Genomic DNA, 19,514 nt, shown 5'->3' with positions numbered 1-19,514 from the left:
TGTGTTTTGTTTTTCGGTTTTGGTTTTGGATCTGGATTATTTCTTTAAAAAATCATAAAAGCAGCTAAAATCACATAAAATGGGCCTTTTTTGTTCCTACATTATTATTAACCTCAATAACACTTATTTCCACTCGTTTCCAGGCAATTTTGACCACCTCACAGCTCAATATATTGTTTTCATCCAGTTTAGTCCCAAAATTTGCACCAAGCTAGCTGGCTGGCTAAGCTAAGCGGCAGCAGTGGGTGGCACAAACACATGGCAGTTCAACTTCAAACATGGCACATCAGGAAACACTTTTATTATTCAAGAGAGGCCTATAGAAGCGGTGGCCGCACTGACACAGCTGGTTTATTATGTGTGACTGCTCCAGAGAAAAAGTTGTGGAGGTCTATCAAGAAAGTGAGAAAATGGAAAAACCATTTTATGTGGATCCCGCTAGTTACCACAGAACCCTGAATGTTACAGCCCATTGGAATTATTTGAGAAGTTTGTGGTAGAAACTCCATTTAACACCTTGTCTGATCCTAATCCCGATGTACAGTTTATCTCCGTGCTGAAATCTCCTAATGTGAAATGGCAGTCAGAGCATTCTCTGGATAACCATATTTCTAAAAATGTGAATGCACTTACTCTGAACAATACCTCAGTGATGGAGAAGATATGCTGGATGATGAACAGAGTCTCTCCTGTTAAAACTAAGAGAGAAGACCAAACTTGACAGCTGCTAGGATACTGGAATGCAGACTCCAAAGAAGTGCAGATACTGGATGAGCTGGAGAGTTGTTCTGACCAGATGGGTCAGGGAGAGCACATTCTCATCCATGATGATGAGGGTGACATAATACGTGAAGAGGATGGAGAACAATCTCAGACATACTTAACCACTATGCTTGATACAAAAAGGACAAGAGACCTGTTGGCAAGTCCAGAATCCCTAAATGTATCACAGCCCATAGGAAAGTCAAAAAAGAAAATGTGTAAAATAATGAAGACTCTCTCCTCCCTGATGCTGGCTTCAGGCAAGTCACCTAAAGAGATTCGGACCACCACAGTACAGACGCTATGTGAAGTTCTGCTGAAGAGATTTCAGGAGACTAAAAAATCTTGATGTGCATCTGGAAACATTGAAAAAAATTGGCAAGGAATGTAGAGAATGAAATTTACAATAACTTGTATAATACTGGTGTGAGGTAAAAAATAAGTACAGAAGTCTTCTCTTCAATCTGAAAGACCCAAAAAATAAGATTTTCTTTCACCGTGTCTTGTTCAGTTGAGCCCAATGTCTTGTTCAGTTGAGCCCAACAGAAATGGCTGGACTGGAGCTGACAAACTGGAGAAACCAAGAGAGACAACATACTCTGGAGATCATTGAGAAAGCAAAAAAAGAGCTCCACCACAAGCGGCAGATGACTAAACTCACACACAAAGATTTAATAGAAATAGATACAACACCAGATCAAATGTTTACCCAGGAGGATCTGTCTGATTCATCATGGTGCCTCCAAGATTGTGCAAATTCTGCCAAAAGAGAGACTTACACCACGGCTAAACATAAGAGTCTCCTTCTGGATGTGAATTGTCTCATTTGCATGGGGAAAACCCAACCATCAGATGAGATGGATCTCAGCCAATGGACAACATTGAAATCACCATTAAAAGTCAAAATGGAAGACTACAGTGTGGAGAATCTTTATTCACAGTCAGGAGAGGCGTCAGAGAACATGAAAAAAGATGTTCTAGGTGCTGAACTTCTCCATCATGTTCTGCAGTGTGGAAAGGTTTCATTCACATGTTTTCTAGAAAACAGTTCAAATTTACAACCTTCAAAGTATCTGGCTATAACACCCACCTTTGCCAGGAATTACCAAAGATTATTACAAGCAAAGGATTCATCTGTCCGGAATCTATCTGGGAATTCATAGATCATATCTGGCCTGAATGCACTAAGACATCCAGTGATTCTGTGTTCTATAGCTGACTTTATTCCTACCTGAATCGCAAACTGAAATAAGGAATAGTGAGCACAGACAACATGGAGGCCTTTGTTATTCCGCTGCCTGCATGCCAACTAATACCTCCCAGACTATACCCACTGGGGGGACTAGGTCTTGATAATGACCATTGTTGCTAGACCTTCTTCTTCCAAACCATCCATCCTGGATTTCCTGACCAAAAAGGGTGAGCAGGGTACAGAGAGTGGAGCTAGATGTCCCCTATAACATTTTTTTTCATCTATAATAGATAGATGATGTGGACAGAGAAGAGCTTCAGATGTTGGAACAGGGGCTCCCACCTATTTGGCTTCCCTCCAGAGAACAGAGCTCTGTTGCTCAGGAAGTGTCTATGCCTGAGCTGATAGTTAGTCTCAGTCTGTTGGTAAACACCCTTCAGGAGATGGCAACCCAAAATAACAACAACTATAATAATGTGTCCACTGATAACCAGCCTGATCCCTTAACAGCAACATGCCCCATATGGCCAACTCATAACATGACACCCAGTTTGCAGCCTCCTCTTCCTTATGACACTTATCCAGTCACCATGGTTGATCAATCAGCCATGGGTGGTCCACCCAATTTTTGGCCTTCTACATTCTACATCATAATAACACACTATAACACACTAGACTTAGAATCTTTGCTTTTGTTTACGTTTTTGAATAGAACAGTTTTAGAATTTAGGATGTCCACTCTATATAGGTTTGTAAATAAATATAGGCTTTAGTTTTTTAGAGCATATAACTTTATAAGCTGTTAAGATAACATTTCTGAAACAAAACAGAAAAGGAACATGCCCACGCTTGGTTTTACCCATATCATACATGGTACCAGCAGCGTAGCAATATTATTGCCATAAATCTATACAAAACAGAAAAATTTAGCTATCAGCGCTAACAATAATATACTACAAATATATATGTGTAGCAAATAAAACTAAGGGTATTTTGTCATGATTTGATCAAAGCATTTAAGCCTGCAGCCCAGCGTCAAAGGACCCCTTGTTTTTTCTGCAGGTCCCTACACTAGCACATATGCCCAGCACACCATTACATTGCAGTTAAATGTACTCACCTCCTAGATACAGAGGGACACATCTATACATGGGCTGGCTGTAATAAGCCACACCCAACTAGGCTTCACCTTCTGTATCACGCCTGTCTGTCTGCCCCTCCCCTTTAGAATGTAAGCTCTCACGAGTAGGGACCTCTTCCCTCATGTGCTTCTCCTCACACTTTCTTCTACTCCTTACTCCTCATAAGGGCACCTAACACGTCTCTGCTAACTCCCTGCTGCTTATAGTGAGTGTTTTAATCACTATTGCAGCAATGTATGTAATGTCCTTCACTGCACTGTAAGTTACTTGTTTTTTTTTTGTTCACTTATTAGTTTTATGTACTGTGTAAGGCGCTGCGGAACACTTGTGGCGCCATATAAATAAAGGATAATAATAATAATAATAGCCTTAGTTGAAAGCTGCCATGAGAGCACAAGGCAAAATTTTGAAACAAGACAGAAAAGGAATATGCCCGCGCTCGGTTTGACCCATATCATACATGGTACCAGCAGCGTAGCAATATTAATGCCATAAATGTATAAAAAAACAGAAAAACTTTTGCTATCGGCGCTAACAATAATATACTGCAAATTTATGTGTGTGCAGCAAATAAAACAAAGGGGAATTTGTCATGATTTGATCAAAGAATATAAGCCTGCAGCCCAGCGTCAAGGGACCCCTTGTTTTTTCTGCAGGTCCCTAACACTAGCATATATGCCCAGCACATCATTACATTGCAGTTACATGTACTCACCTCCTAGATACAGAGGGACACATCTATACAGGGGCTGGCTGTTAGCCACACCCAACTAGGCTTTTTATAGCCTTAATTGAAAGCTGCCATGATAGCACAAGGCAACATTTTGAAACAAAATAGAGAAGGAATATCATACATGGTACCAGCAGCGTGGCAATATTATTGTCATAAATGTATACAAATAGGATAACATTTCTGCTATGTTTAAGATTAAAAAAAAAACTTTTTGTAACCCAATAACTTAAAAAAAAAGTTTTCATTGTAATATTCATGCAGCCCTTTGACAGAGAGCAACACAGCATCCCTGCGCAGCTACGCCGATGACAGGTGTGGCTAACACGCACAAAAAAATAAAATATTTATATTTTGGGCAGCAGCCCCTCGACAGACAGGAGCACAGCACCCCTGCGCTCCTACGCCGATGACAGTGACAGCCAGGTGTGGCTGACACACACAAAAAAAATAGTTTATTTATTATTTGGGCAGCAACCCCTCAACAGACAGCAGCACAGCACCCCTGCGCACCTACGCCAATGACAGGTGTGGCTAACACACCACACAAATTATTTTTTTTTTTTAACACTGGGGTGAACCCCTTAAAAGAGGCAGCAGCCTCTTAACAGACAGCAGCACAGCACCCCTGCATTGATGACAAGTGTGGCTAACACTAATTTTATTTATTTTTTTCACACTGGGGGTGGGTGAAGAAGAGCACCCCTGAAGGACAGAGCACCCCCTGGACAACACAGCACTGCAGCCAGCCGATATGGACAGGACAAGTACAACAGCCAACCCCTATGGACAGGACAACAGCAGCCAACCAGCCCCTATAGACAGCACAACGACAGCCAGCCAGCCCTTCTATAGACAGCACAACGACAGCCAGCCAGCCCTTCTATAGACAACAGCCAGCCAGTAACAGCCGGAATGAAAAATGGCGGCAAATCGCGGGACCTTTATAGAATTCAAAACCCGCGAGAATCCGACAGCGGGATGATGACGTTTTGCCTCATTTTCAGATCCGGCGGGAAAACCTGAGCCGACTCGTATCTGCCTCGGATCCCCGATGTTCGGGTGGGTCCGATTCTCAGGGAACTGGACCCGCTCATCTCTATTTTTCAATAGCCGCGGAATGTGCATAAAAGGGGCTTTAGAAGAAGGGGTGAAGAATAGTACTTACGGGGGTTTTTTTGAAAAATAACTTGTCCCATCAAATTTGGGGTACATGAAAATGGGTGCAAGCATACCGCCCGCATTCTAGAAAACACCTGCAGGCTATTTTTTTTAAGCCTCCACCACTAAACCCCAATTATGCACTTTTTTTCCCCAGGTATTACATGGTGAAAACTTATCCCCGTCTTTTAACAAAGACTTTTCGCACTGGCAAAAAGTCTTTTGGAATTGAATACGGGGATAATTGAAACAGGCGAAAATGACGTCACAGCTTTTCGCAGGCTAATTGAATATGGCCCTATGTTAACATTTAGTGGGGGTGTTATTGGAGTGCTCTGGGCATGTAGCGTGAGTTTTGCATATACTAATGATGACGTTGCAGCTGTGGATATAAAAACAGCGAGCGGCACGCTTCCCAACTTAAAGCCACATAGATGCTGGCTGCAGGGCGCTGTTACAGGCACCCTGCAAGCCAATTGCAGGGTGCTGGGGCAGCGATGGTATCGCCTTCTCGGGCAGATTTACCTACTTTCCCGGATAGTATGGAAGACTCCTGATATTTTGGGTAGTCTCCTGCACCCCAGGAACAGTGGGTGGATCCCCCGCATTCTGCACACTTCCTAGTGAAGTGGGTATGATGGGGAGATAATACTAGCAATCGCGACACCCTATGGTGTGGGGCAGTGCAAAAATTATGCAAATTGTGTAATTTAGCCACGCCCCTTCCCACAGAGTTGTAATTTGGCCCAGCGTGGGCGGGGCTAAATGAAGTAAAGAGCCCTGCCCCACCCCAAAGTGTTCATTTGCATCTCCTCTCCTGGTTGATATGCCTGGGAGATGGCACTGCTTGAACACCCCTAGTTATAGCACCGAGTCCAGTAACTGTATTGGCGATCTGTAGAATATTGCTCTCTTCTATCTACACTTCCATCTGTACTTTATCGTGACACTATAGAACTTCCTGCTGCGATTCTTATCGAGGTGAAGAAGGAAGCAATAACGCTGAGATGTATTTACATCTTGGCCGCCAGAGTGGGGAGGGGGAGAAAAAACGCCCCCCTTGGGCGATCCCTACAAGACCCGCAGTGCATCAGCCTAGTGCCGATGTGCTGTGTGTTACCTCCGGCCAGGGGTGTATCTATGAGTCCGAGCACCCCTGGCAAAGTAAGGGACTGGCGCCCCCCCACCTCCACATTTTCTAAATAGAAATGTTGTGCGCTGACTACCTGGTCTCTTTCCTCCCATCTTACTTTATACTCCATTAACCCTATCCAGCTCAGCAGGATCAAGGTCCTTCCATCTTAAATAGCGTGGGGGATTCAGATCCAGGCTATCTGACTCTCCTAAGTGCTGGAGGAATGCTGCTGCTGCCGTGGCTTGGCCCTGCCACCTCAGAGCAATCAGTGTTCCGCTCTCAGCTGCAAGGGCTGTAAGTTATCACAGTCAGGCCAGAAAGAAACTGCTGTATTTTGACTAGTTCTGAGCCAGATGCACCATGAATAGTCACCCCACCTTCCCACAGTGACATAGGAGGAAGTCAACACTACCTGTGCCAGTGATCGCACGAGCAAAAAAAAAAAAAAAAAATTGTGAGTCCCAGGGACCCCTCGCTTTAAATTAAAATAATTGGGGTCCTATTCCATAGTTTCTGGGTCCCATTAGATATTATGAGGGTGAGGGCAAGCAGCAGCTGGGACAGTGCTGGGGGCAGGTAGCAGTTGGGGTAGAGGGGATTAAGAGCAAGCAGCAGATGGGGTAAAGCTTGGGGGTAAAGACATGAAGAAGTTGGGGTAGAGCTGGGGGTATAGTGGAGTAAGGACAAACAGTGCTGGGGGAAGGGACAGGGTACAGCATACAGAAGTTACAACACCGCTGGGGATCAAGGAGGGTCTATGGGCAGGTAGTTTTGGAGGATGGAAGGGGGCAAGGGTAGATAGCAGCTGCTGCAGTAATGGGGGCAAGGAGGGGGCTAGAGGCAGGCAGTTCTGGGGGTAGGAAGGGAGTAAAAGTAGATAACAGCTGGTGTAGTACTGGAGGGCAAGGAGGGGTTGGGGCAGACAGTGCCAGGGACAAGGAGCGGGTAAGGGTAGATAGAAACTGGTGCAGTGCTGGGAGGCAAGGAGGGGTTGGGGCAGACAGTGCTGGGGGAAGGAGGGGGTCAGGTTAGATAGCCGGTGCAATACTGGGGGGCAAGGAGATGTCAGAGGCAGACAGTGCTGGGGGTAGGGAGGAGATTAGGGTATATAGAAAGGTAGCCTAAAGTAGTAGTAGCAGCAGCAGCTGACCCTTACCCCCCTACATCGTTTGCTAAATGTACCCCCTTTTGGCTGCCTGCCTGCCACTCTTCACTGTTAGCAGCAGTAGTGCCAGCAACAGCAGAAAGTTATGCTCTGCCCCCCACCTGCCACAGCACAGCCACCCATTAACCAGCAGCACCAAACCAACCCTCACCCGGTGATTACATACTTGAACAATCCTGCACAGTTCCTCTTGCCAGGTGCTGGGGCCGTCCTTCCACCAGGGCGGTCATCCTGCTGGGCGCCGGGGGCCATCTTCCCGCCGGGGCCGTTATCATGCTGGGGCTATCCTCCCATCGTGTGCAGTCGCTATCATGCCGGAGCCATGTTCCCGCTGGGGCCGTCATGGCTGTCTTCCTGTCGGGTGCCGGGGCCGCTATCATGCCGGAGCCATCTTCCCGCCGGGGCCATCATGGCTGTCGGGGGCCAGGGCCGCTTGTCCCAAAAGAGCCGGATACTGCAGCATCAAGGTAAGGCGCTGAAGATGGCTGGCTCCAATTCCACTTTTTATATTCATCCCTGGCCAGGCCAGGGAGACGTCACATGAGTCATGTAATCAGGAGCCTGGGATTGGCCGCAGGGGATGCGTCACTCTCCTCACTGGACTCGATTTAGGCAAGTTCGCTACCCACTGGCCACGGGTGGCACCACTGGGCGGCGCCCCCTCCTTGGCTGGCGCCCCTGGCAAGTGCCATCCTCGCCAATGGGTAGATATGCCCCTGCCTCCGGCCAGCCCAATGCACATGCGCAAGATCACGCAAACATCACGAGACATCGTGTGCAGCCTGAGACCCCCGCAGAAGCCGCCCAGCCACCGCAGGTTAGCACATACTGTACACCGGTAGTTAATCCTGCCTGAAGAAAAAAAACGATAAGCCACAAAAGTGCTCTGATCTTTATTTTTATATAACATCTGAATACTATTGTATAGCAACAGCAAAATCATTAGATGTTTGCAAATAATGTAGAATAAAGAGAGTTTTCTATTTGTTATCTGCTTTCATGCATACCGAGGTTCAATGTACAATAGCATATATGTATGTGTCAGATAGCGCTGGTTATTATAACACAGGGAAATCTGCGTGTGAGGCTATTTTACAGCAGTAACTGTAGGTTAGGGGAATGGTTTCCTAGAGGACACAATGCTTATAATAATATGAAGTGCACCCCTCATCTCCCCACCATGATCCAGAAGGTACTGTAATAGCCACAGTAATGGACAGGATGGATAGTGTTTCTCCTAAACCTTTGGTTACAATTATTCAGAAACAACTTGTAAGCTGACAGTACAATCAATAAGAGCCTCTCCCCCAGTATAGGAGGAATAGTGACAGAGGCTTCGTACATACTGACATTGTCTATGTATATATTGGGATCAAAGATGATGCTATTTTCTATCTATATAATCTATATGTATCTATATATTTATCTCATATCTATCTATCTTATATATTTCTATCTATTTATCTATCTATCTCATATCTATCTCTCTATCTCATATCTATCTATCTATTTATCTATCTATTTATCTATCTATCTCATATCTATCTCTCTATCTCATATCTATCTATCTATTTATCTATCTATTTATCTATCTATCTCATATCTATCTCTCTATCTCATATCTATCTATCTATCTATCTATTTATCTATCGATCTATCTCATATCTATCTATCTCATATCTATCTATCTGTATATCTATCTTTTTATCTATCTCATATCTATCTATCTATCTATCTATCTATCTATCTATCTATCTATCTCATATCATATCTATATGTCTATCTATCTATCTCTCATATCTATCTATCTATCTATCTATCTATCTATCTATCTATCTCAAACTATCTATCTATCTCATATCTATCTTATTATCTATCTATTTGTGGCGGTCGGGTGGACATATACTGTAAGCAGGAGAAGGCCCAGATAAGGCAGATCACTCTGTGTATAAGGGCAGGAAAGACATATACTGTAAGCAGGAGAAGGCCCAGATAAGGCAGATCACTCTGTGTATAAGGGCAGGAAGGACATATACTGTAAGCAGGGGAGGGCCCAGATAAGGCAGATCACTCTGTGTATAAGGGCAGGAAGGACATATACTGTAAGCAGGAGAAGGCCCAGATATGGCAGCTCACTCTGTGTATAAGGGCAGGAAGGACATATACTGTAAGCAGGAGAAGGCCCAGATAAGGCTGCTCACTCTGTGTATAAGGGCAGGAAGGACATATACTGTAAGCAGGAGAAGGCCCAGATATGGCAGATCACTCTGTGTATAAGGGCAGGAAGGACATATACTGTAAGCAGGAGAGGGCCCAGATAAGGCAGATCACTCTGTGTATAAGGGCAGGAAGGACATATACTGTAAGCAGGAGAGGGCCCAGATAAGGCAGATCACTCTGTGTATAAGGGCAGGAAGGACATATACTGTAAGCAGGAGAAGGCCCAGATATGGCAGCTCACTCTGTGTATAAGGGCAGGAAGGACATATACTGTAAGCAGGTGAAGGCCCAGATAAGGCAGATCACTCTGTGTATAAGGGCAGGAAGGACATATACTGTAAGCAGGTGAAGGCCCAGATAAGGCAGCTCACTCTGTGTATAAGGGCAGGAAGGACATATACTGTAAGCAGGAGAAGGCCCAGATAAGGCAGATCACTCTGTGTATAAGGGCAGGAAGGACATATACTGTAAGCAGGTGAAGGCCCAGATAAGGCAGCTCACTCTGTGTATAAGGGCAGGAAGGACATATACTGTAAGCAGGAGAAGGCCCAGATAAGGCAGATCACTCTGTGTATAAGGGCAGGAAAGACATATACTGTAAGCAGGAGAAGGCCCAGATAAGGCAGCTCACTCTGTGTATAAGGGCAGGAAGGACATATACTGTAAGCAGGAGAGGGTCCAGATATGGCAGATCACTCTGTGTATAAGGGCAGGAAGGACATATACTGTAAGCAGGAGAGGGCCCAGATAAGGCAGATCACTCTGTGTATAAGGGCAGGAAGGACATATACTGTTAGCAGGAGAGGGCCCAGATAAGGCAGATCACTCTGTGTATAAGGGCAGGAAGGACATATACTGTAAGCAGGAGAGGGCCCAGATAAGGCAGATCACTCTGTGTATAAGGGCAGGAAGGACATATACTGTAAGCAGGAGAAGGCCCAGATAAGGCAGATCACTCTGTGTATAAGGGCAGGAAGGACATATACTGTATACTGTAAGCAGGAGAGGGCCCAGATAAGGCAGATCACTCTGTGTATAAGGGCAGGAAGGACATATACTGTAAGCAGGAGAGGGCCCAGATAAGGCAGATCACTCTGTGTATAAGGGCAGGAAGGACATATACTGTAAGCAGGAGAGGGCCCAGATAAGGCAGATCACTCTGTGTATAAGGGCAGGAAGGACATATACTGTAAGCAGGAGAATGCCCAGATATGGCAGCTCACTCTGTGTATAAGGGCAGGAAGGACATATACTGTAAGCAGGAGAAGGCCCAGATAAGGCTGCTCACTCTGTGTATAAGGGCAGGAAGGACATATACTGTAAGCAGGAGAAGGCCCAGATATGGCAGATCACTCTGTGTATAAGGGCAGGAAGGACATATACTGTAAGCAGGAGAGGTCCCAGATAAGGCAGATCACTCTGTGTATAAGGGCAGGAAGGACATATACTGTAAGCAGGAGAGGGCCCAGATAAGGCAGATCACTCTGTGTATAAGGGCAGGAAGGACATATACTGTAAGCAGGAGAAGGCCCAGATATGGCAGCTCACTCTGTGTATAAGGGCAGGAAGGACATATACTGTAAGCAGGTGAAGGCCCAGATAAGGCAGATCACTCTGTGTATAAGGGCAGGAAGGACATATACTGTAAGCAGGTGAAGGCCCAGATAAGGCAGCTCACTCTGTGTATAAGGGCAGGAAGGACATATACTGTAAGCAGGAGAAGGCCCAGATAAGGCAGATCACTCTGTGTATAAGGGCAGGAAGGACATATACTGTAAGCAGGTGAAGGCCCAGATAAGGCAGCTCACTCTGTGTATAAGGGCAGGAAGGACATATACTGTAAGCAGGAGAAGGCCCAGATAAGGCAGATCACTCTGTGTATAAGGGCAGGAAAGACATATACTGTAAGCAGGAGAAGGCCCAGATAAGGCAGCTCACTCTGTTTATAAGGGCAGGAAGGACATATACTGTAAGCAGGAGAGGGCCCAGACATGGCAGATCACTCTGTGTATAAGGGCAGGAAGGACATATACTGTAAGAAGGAGAGGGCCCAGATAACGCAGATCACTCTGTATATAAGGGCAGGAAGGACATATACTGTTAGCAGGAGAGGGCCCAGATAAGGCAGATCACTCTGTGTATAAGGGCAGGAAGGACATATACTGTAAGCAGGAGAGGGCCCAGATAAGGAAGATCACTCTGTGTATAAGGGCAGGAAGGACATATACTGTAAGCAGGAGAGGGCCCAGATAAGGCAGATCACTCTGTGTATAAGGGCAGGAAGGACATATACTGTAAGCAGGAGAGGGCCCAGATAAGGCAGATCACTCTGTGTATAAGGGCATGAAGGACATATACTGTAAGCAGGAGAGGGCCCAGATAAGGCAGATCACTCTGTGTATAAGGGCAGGAAGGACATATACTGTAAGCAGGAGAAGGCCCAGATAAGGCAGATCACTCTGTGTATAAGGGCAGGAAGGACATATACTGTATACTGTAAGCAGGAGAGGGCCCAGATAAGGCAGATCACTCTGTGTATAAGGGCAGGAAGGACATATACTGTAAGCAGGAGAGGGCCCAGATAAGGCAGATCACTCTGTGTATAAGGGCAGGAAGGACATATACTGTAAGCAGGAGAATGCCCAGATATGGCAGCTCACTCTGTGTATAAGGGCAGGAAGGACATATACTGTAAGCAGGAGAAGGCCCAGATAAGGCTGCTCACTCTGTGTATAAGGGCAGGAAGGACATATACTGTAAGCAGGAGAAGGCCCAGATATGGCAGATCACTCTGTGTATAAGGGCAGGAAGGACATATACTGTAAGCAGGAGAGGGCCCAGATAAGGCAGATCACTCTGTGTATAAGGGCAGGAAGGACATATACTGTAAGCAGGAGAGGGCCCAGATAAGGCAGATCACTCTGTGTATAAGGGCAGGAAGGACATATACTGTAAGCAGGAGAAGGCCCAGATATGGCAGCTCACTCTGTGTATAAGGGCAGGAAGGACATATACTGTAAGCAGGTGAAGGCCCAGATAAGGCAGATCACTCTGTGTATAAGGGCAGGAAGGACATATACTGTAAGCAGGTGAAGGCCCAGATAAGGCAGCTCACTCTGTGTATAAGGGCAGGAAGGACATATACTGTAAGCAGGAGAAGGCCCAGATAAGGCAGATCACTCTGTGTATAAGGGCAGGAAGGACATATACTGTAAGCAGGTGAAGGCCCAGATAAGGCAGCTCACTCTGTGTATAAGGGCAGGAAGGACATATACTGTAAGCAGGAGAAGGCCCAGATAAGGCAGATCACTCTGTGTATAAGGGCAGGAAAGACATATACTGTAAGCAGGAGAAGGCCCAGATAAGGCAGCTCACTCTGTTTATAAGGGCAGGAAGGACATATACTGTAAGCAGGAGAGGGCCCAGACATGGCAGATCACTCTGTGTATAAGGGCAGGAAGGACATATACTGTAAGAAGGAGAGGGCCCAGATAAGGCAGCTCACTCTGTGTATAAGGGCAGGAAGGACATATACTGTAAGCAGGAGAAGGCCCAGATAAGGCAGATCACTCTATGTATAAGGGCAGGAAGGACATATACTGTAAGCAGGTGAAGGCCCAGATAAGGCAGCTCACTCTGTGTATAAGGGCAGGAAGGACATATACTGTAAGCAGGAGAAGGCCCAGATAAGGCAGATCACTCTGTGTATAAGGGCAGGAAAGACATATACTGTAAGCAGGAGAAGGCCCAGATAAGGCAGCTCACTCTGTTTATAAGGGCAGGAAGGACATATACTGTAAGCAGGAGAGGGCCCAGACATGGCAGATCACTCTGTGTATAAGGGCAGGAAGGACATATACTGTAAGAAGGAGAGGGCCCAGATAAGGCAGATCACTCTGTATATAAGGGCAGGAAGGACATATACTGTTAGCAGGAGAGGGCCCAGATAAGGCAGATCACTCTGTGTATAAGGGCAGGAAGGACATATACTGTAAGCAGGAGAGGGCCCAGATAAGGAAGATCACTCTGTGTATAAGGGCAGGAAGGACATATACTGTAAGCAGGAGAGGGCCCAGATAAGGCAGATCACTCTGTGTATAAGGGCAGGAAGGACATATACTGTTAGCAGGAGAGGGCCCAGATAAGGCAGATCACTCTGTGTATAAGGGCAGGAAGGACATATACTGTAAGCAGGAGAGGGCCCAGATAAGGCAGATCACTCTGTGTATAAGGGCAGGAAGGACATATACTGTAAGCAGGAGAAGGCCCAGATAAGGCAGATCACTCTGTGTATAAGGGCAGGAAGGACATATACTGTATACTGTAAGCAGGAGAGGGCCCAGATAAGGCAGATCACTCTGTGTATAAGGGCAGGAAGGACATATACTGTAAGCAGGAGAGGGCCCAGATAAGGCAGATCACTCTGTGTATAAGGGCAGGAAGGACATATACTGTAAGCAGGAGAGGGCCCAGATAAGGCAGATCACTCTGTGTATAAGGGCAGGAAGGACATATACTGTAAGCAGGAGAATGCCCAGATATGGCAGCTCACTCTGTGTATAAGGGCAGGAAGGACATATACTGTAAGCAGGAGAAGGCCCAGATAAGGCTGCTCACTCTGTGTATAAGGGCAGGAAGGACATATACTGTAAGCAGGAGAAGGCCCAGATATGGCAGATCACTCTGTGTATAAGGGCAGGAAGGACATATACTGTAAGCAGGAGAGGGCCCAGATAAGGCAGATCACTCTGTGTATAAGGGCAGGAAGGACATATACTGTAAGCAGGAGAGGGCCCAGATAAGGCAGATCACTCTGTGTATAAGGGCAGGAAGGACATATACTGTAAGCAGGAGAAGGCCCAGATATGGCAGCTCACTCTGTGTATAAGGGCAGGAAGGACATATACTGTAAGCAGGTGAAGGCCCAGATAAGGCAGATCACTCTGTGTATAAGGGCAGGAAGGACATATACTGTAAGCAGGTGAAGGCCCAGATAAGGCAGCTCACTCTGTGTATAAGGGCAGGAAGGACATATACTGTAAGCAGGAGAAGGCCCAGATAAGGCAGATCACTCTGTGTATAAGGGCAGGAAGGACATATACTGTAAGCAGGTGAAGGCCCAGATAAGGCAGCTCACTCTGTGTATAAGGGCAGGAAGGACATATACTGTAAGCAGGAGAAGGCCCAGATAAGGCAGATCACTCTGTGTATAAGGGCAGGAAAGACATATACTGTAAGCAGGAGAAGGCCCAGATAAGGCAGCTCACTCTGTTTATAAGGGCAGGAAGGACATATACTGTAAGCAGGAGAGGGCCCAGACATGGCAGATCACTCTGTGTATAAGGGCAGGAAGGACATATACTGTAAGAAGGAGAGGGCCCAGATAAGGCAGATCACTCTGTATATAAGGGCAGGAAGGACATATACTGTTAGCAGGAGAGGGCCCAGATAAGGCAGATCACTCTGTGTATAAGGGCAGGAAGGACATATACTGTAAGCAGGAGAGGGCCCAGATAAGGAAGATCACTCTGTGTATAAGGGCAGGAAGGACATATACTGTAAGCAGGAGAGGGCCCAGATAAGGCAGATCACTCTGTGTATAAGGGCAGGAAGGACATATACTGTAAGCAGGAGAGGGCCCAGATAAGGCAGATCACTCTGTGTATAAGGGCATGAAGGACATATACTGTAAGCAGGAGAGGGCCCAGATAAGGCAGATCACTCTGTGTATAAGGGCAGGAAGGACATATACTGTAAGCAGGAGAGGGCCCAGATAAGGCAGATCACTCTGTATATAAGGGCAGGAAGGACATATACTGTAAGCAGGAGAAGGCCCAGATAAGGCAGATCACTCTGTGTATAAGGGCAGGAAGGACATATACTGTAAGCAGGTGAAGGCCCAGATAAGGCAGCTCACTCTGTGTATAAGGGCAGGAAGGACATATACTGTAAGCAGGAGAAGGCCCAGATAAGGCAGATCACTCTGTGTATAAGGGCAGGAAAGACATATACTGTAAGCAGGAGAAGGCCCAGATAAGGCAGCTCACTCTGTTTATAAGGGCAGGAAGGACATATACTGTAAGCAGGAGAGGGCCCAGACATGGCAGATCACTCTGTGTATAAGGGCAGGATGGACATATACTGTAAGAAGGAGAGGGCCCAGATAAGGCAGATCACTCTGTATATAAGGGCAGGAAGGACATATACTGTTAGCAGGAGAGGGCCCAGATAAGGCAGATCACTCTGTGTATAAGGGCAGGAAGGACATATACTGTAAGCAGGAGAGGGCCCAGATAAGGAAGATCACTCTGTGTATAAGGGCAGGAAGGACATATACTGTAAGCAGGAGAGGGCCCAGATAAGGCAGATCACTCTGTGTATAAGGGCAGGAAGGACATATACTGTAAGCAGGAGAGGGCCCAGATAAGGCAGATCACTCTGTGTATAAGGGCATGAAGGACATATACTGTAAGCAGGAGAGGGCCCAGATAAGGCAGATCACTCTGTGTATAAGGGCAGGAAGGACATATACTGTAAGCAGGAGAGGGCCCAGATAAGGCAGATCACTCTGTATATAAGGGCAGGAAGGACATATACTGTATACTGTAAGCAGGAGAGGGCCCAGATAAGGCAGATCACTCTGTGTATAAGGGCAGGAAGGACATATACTGTAAGCAGGAGAGGGCCCAGATAAGGCAGATCACTCTGTGTATAAGGGCAGGAAGGACATATACTGTAAGCAGGAGAGGGCCCAGATAAGGCAGATCACTCTGTGTATAAGGGCAGGAAGGACATAAACTGTATACTGTAAGCAGGAGAGGGCCCAGATAAGGCAGATCACTCTGTGTATAAGGGCAGGAAGGACATATACTGTAAGCAGGAGAGGGCCCAGATAAGGCAGATCACTCTGTGTATAAGGGCAGGAAGGACATATACTGTAAGCAGGAGAAGGCCCAGATATGGCAGATCACTCTGTGTATAAGGGCAGGAAGGACATATACTGTAAGCAGGAGAGGGCCCAGATAAGGCAGATCACTCTGTGTATAAGGGCAGGAAGGACATATACTGTAAGCAGGAGAAGGCCCAGATATGGCAGCTCACTCTGTGTATAAGGGCAGGAAGGACATATACTGTAAGCAGGAGAAGGCCCAGATAAGGCAGATCACTCTGTGTATAAGGGCAGAAAGGACATATACTGTAAGCAGGAGAAGGCCCAGATAAGGCAGCTCACTCTGTGTATAAGGGCAGGAAGGACATATACTGTAAGCAGGAGAAGGCCCAGATAAGGCAGATCACTCTGTGTATAAGGGCAGGAAGGACATATACTGTAAGCAGGAGAAGGCCCAGATAAGGCAGCTCACTCTGTGTATAAGGGCAGGAAGGACATATACTGTAAGCAGGAGAGGGCCCAGATATGGCAGATCACTCTGTGTATAAGGGCAGGAAGGACATATACTGTAAGCAGGAGAGGGCCCAGATATGGCAGATCACTCTGTGTATAAGGGCAGGAAGGACATATACTGTAAGCAGGAGAAGGCCCAGATATGGCAGATCACTCTGTGTATAAGGGCAGGAAGGACATATACTGTAAGCAGGAGAAGGCCCAGATAAGGCAGATCACTCTGTGTATAAGGGCAGGAAGGACATATACTGTAAGCAGGAGAAGGCCCAGATATGGCAGATCACTCTGTGTATAAGGGCAGGAAGGACATATACTGAAAGCAGGAGAGGGCCCAGATATGGCAGATCACTCTGTGTATAAGGGCAGGAAGGACATATACTGTAAGCAGGAGAGGGCCCAGATATGGCAGATCACTCTGTGTATAAGGGCAGGAAGGACATATACTGTAAGCAGGAGAAGGCCCAGATATGGCAGATCACTCTGTGTATAAGGGCAGGAAGGACATATACTGTAAGCAGGAGAAGGCCCAGATAAGGCAGCTCACTCTGTGTATAAGGGCAGGAAGGACATATACTGTAAGCAGGAGAAGGCCCAGATAAGGCAGATCACTCTGTGTATAAGGACAGGAAGGACATATACTGTAAGCAGGAGAGGGCCCAGATAAGGCAGATCACTCTGTGTATAAGGGCAGGAAGGACATATACTGTAAGCAGGAGAAGGCCCAGATTAGGCAGCTCACTCTGTGTATAAGGGCAGGAAGGACATATACTGTAAGCAGGAGAAGGCCCAGATAAGGCAGCTCACTCTGTGTATAAGGGCAGGAAGGACATATACTGTAAGCAGGAGAGGGCCCAGATAAGGTAGATCACTCTGTGTATAAGGGCAGGAAGGACATATACTGTAAGCAGGAGAGGGCCCAGATAAGACAGATCACTCTGTGTATAAGGGCAGGATGGACATATACTGTAAGCAGGAGAAGGCCCAGATATGGCAGCTCACTCTGTGTATAAGGGCAGGAAGGACATATACTGTAAGCAGGAGAGGGCCCAGATAAGGCAGATCACTCTGTGTATAAGGGCAGGAAGGACATATACTGTAAGCAGGAGAGGGCCCAGATAAGGCAGATCACTCTGTGTATAAGGGCAGGAAGGACATATACTGTAAGCAGGAGAAGGCCCAGATATGGCAGCTCACTCTGTGTATAAGGGCAGGAAGGACATATACTGTAAGCAGGAGAGGGCCCAGATAAGGCAGATCACTCTGTGTATAAGGGCAGGAAGGACTTATACTGTAAGCAGGAGAGGGCCCAGATAAGGCAGATCACTCTGTGTATAAGGGCAGGAAGGACATATACTGTAAGCAGGATAAGGCCCAGATTAGGCAGATCACTCTGTGTATAAGGGCAGGAAGGACATATACTGTATACTGTAAGCAGGAGAAGGCCCAGTTAAGGCAGATCACTCTGTGTATAAGGGCAGGAAGGACATATACTGTAAGCAGGAGAGGGCCCAGATAAAGCAGATCACTCTGTGTATAAGGGCAGGAAGGACATATACTGTAAGCAGGAGAAGGCCCAGATAAGGCAGATCACTCTGTGTATAAGGGCAGGAAGGACATATACTGTAAGCAGGAGAGGGCCCAGATAAGGCAGATCACTCTGTGTATAAGGGCAGGAAGGACATATACTGTAAGCAGGAGAGGGCCCAGATAAGGCAGCTCACTCTGTGAATAAGGGCAGGAAGGACATATACTGTAAGCAGGAGAGGGCCCAGATAAGGCAGATCACTCTGTGTATAAGGGCAGGAAGGACATATACTGTAAGCAGGAGAAGGCCCAGATAAGTCAGATCACTCTGTGTATAAGGGCAGGAAGGACATATACTGTAAGCAGGAGAGGGCCCAGATGAGGCAGATCACTCTGTGTATAAGGGCAGGAAGGACATATACTGTAAGCAGGAGAGGGCCCAGATGAGGCAGCTCACTCTGTGTATAAGGGCAGGAAGGACATATACTGTAAGCAGGAGAAGGCCCAGATAAGGCAGCTCACTCTGTGTATAAGGGCAGGAAGGACATATACAGTAAGCAGGAGAGGGCCCAGATAAGGCAGATCACTCTGTGTATAAGGGCAGGAAGGTCATATACTGTAATCAGGAGAAGGCCCAGATAAGGCAGCTCACTCTGTGTATAAGGGCAGGAAGGACATATACTGTAATCAGGAGAAGGCCCAGATAAGGCAGCTCACTCTGTGTATAAGGGCAGGAAGGACATATACTGTAAGCAGGAGAGGGCCCAGATAAGGCAGATCACTCTTTGTGCTAGTGATACATGACCCATTATAATGCAGATGGGGTGTGTGGGGACAGAACTGTGTATGGTACATTAATATGACCTTATACAAATGGGCGTGAACATGTTGTGTACTGTGTGTAATAATGCAGGTAACTGTGTATACAAGTGTTTGTGCCTATCAGTGTATAATATCTCTAAAGCCTGATATGTTACTTATAGGATTCATATGACATATGTAGGGATGTTATAATGTGTGTTAAGTATGCAGGGGGGAGACATACCTCCTCCCACTGCAATGTTAAGTATACAGGTATCTG

The 19,514-nt window shown here is 46.5% G+C and overlaps 1 pseudogene; it reads left to right on the top strand.

Moving 5' to 3' along the window:
• Nucleotides 1-356: 356 nt before the first annotated feature.
• Nucleotides 357-19,514, top strand: part of LOC148481306 (uncharacterized) — a 77,752-nt pseudogene continuing 58,594 nt past the window's right edge.

This window comes from Taudactylus pleione, unplaced genomic scaffold, assembly GCF_031769625.1.
Source record: "Taudactylus pleione unplaced genomic scaffold, aTauple2 ptg000586l, whole genome shotgun sequence".
Lineage (NCBI taxonomy): Eukaryota > Metazoa > Chordata > Amphibia > Anura > Myobatrachidae > Taudactylus > Taudactylus pleione.
The sequence above is the reverse complement of the archived record's forward strand: the minus strand, read 5'-3'. Positions and strand labels throughout refer to the sequence as shown.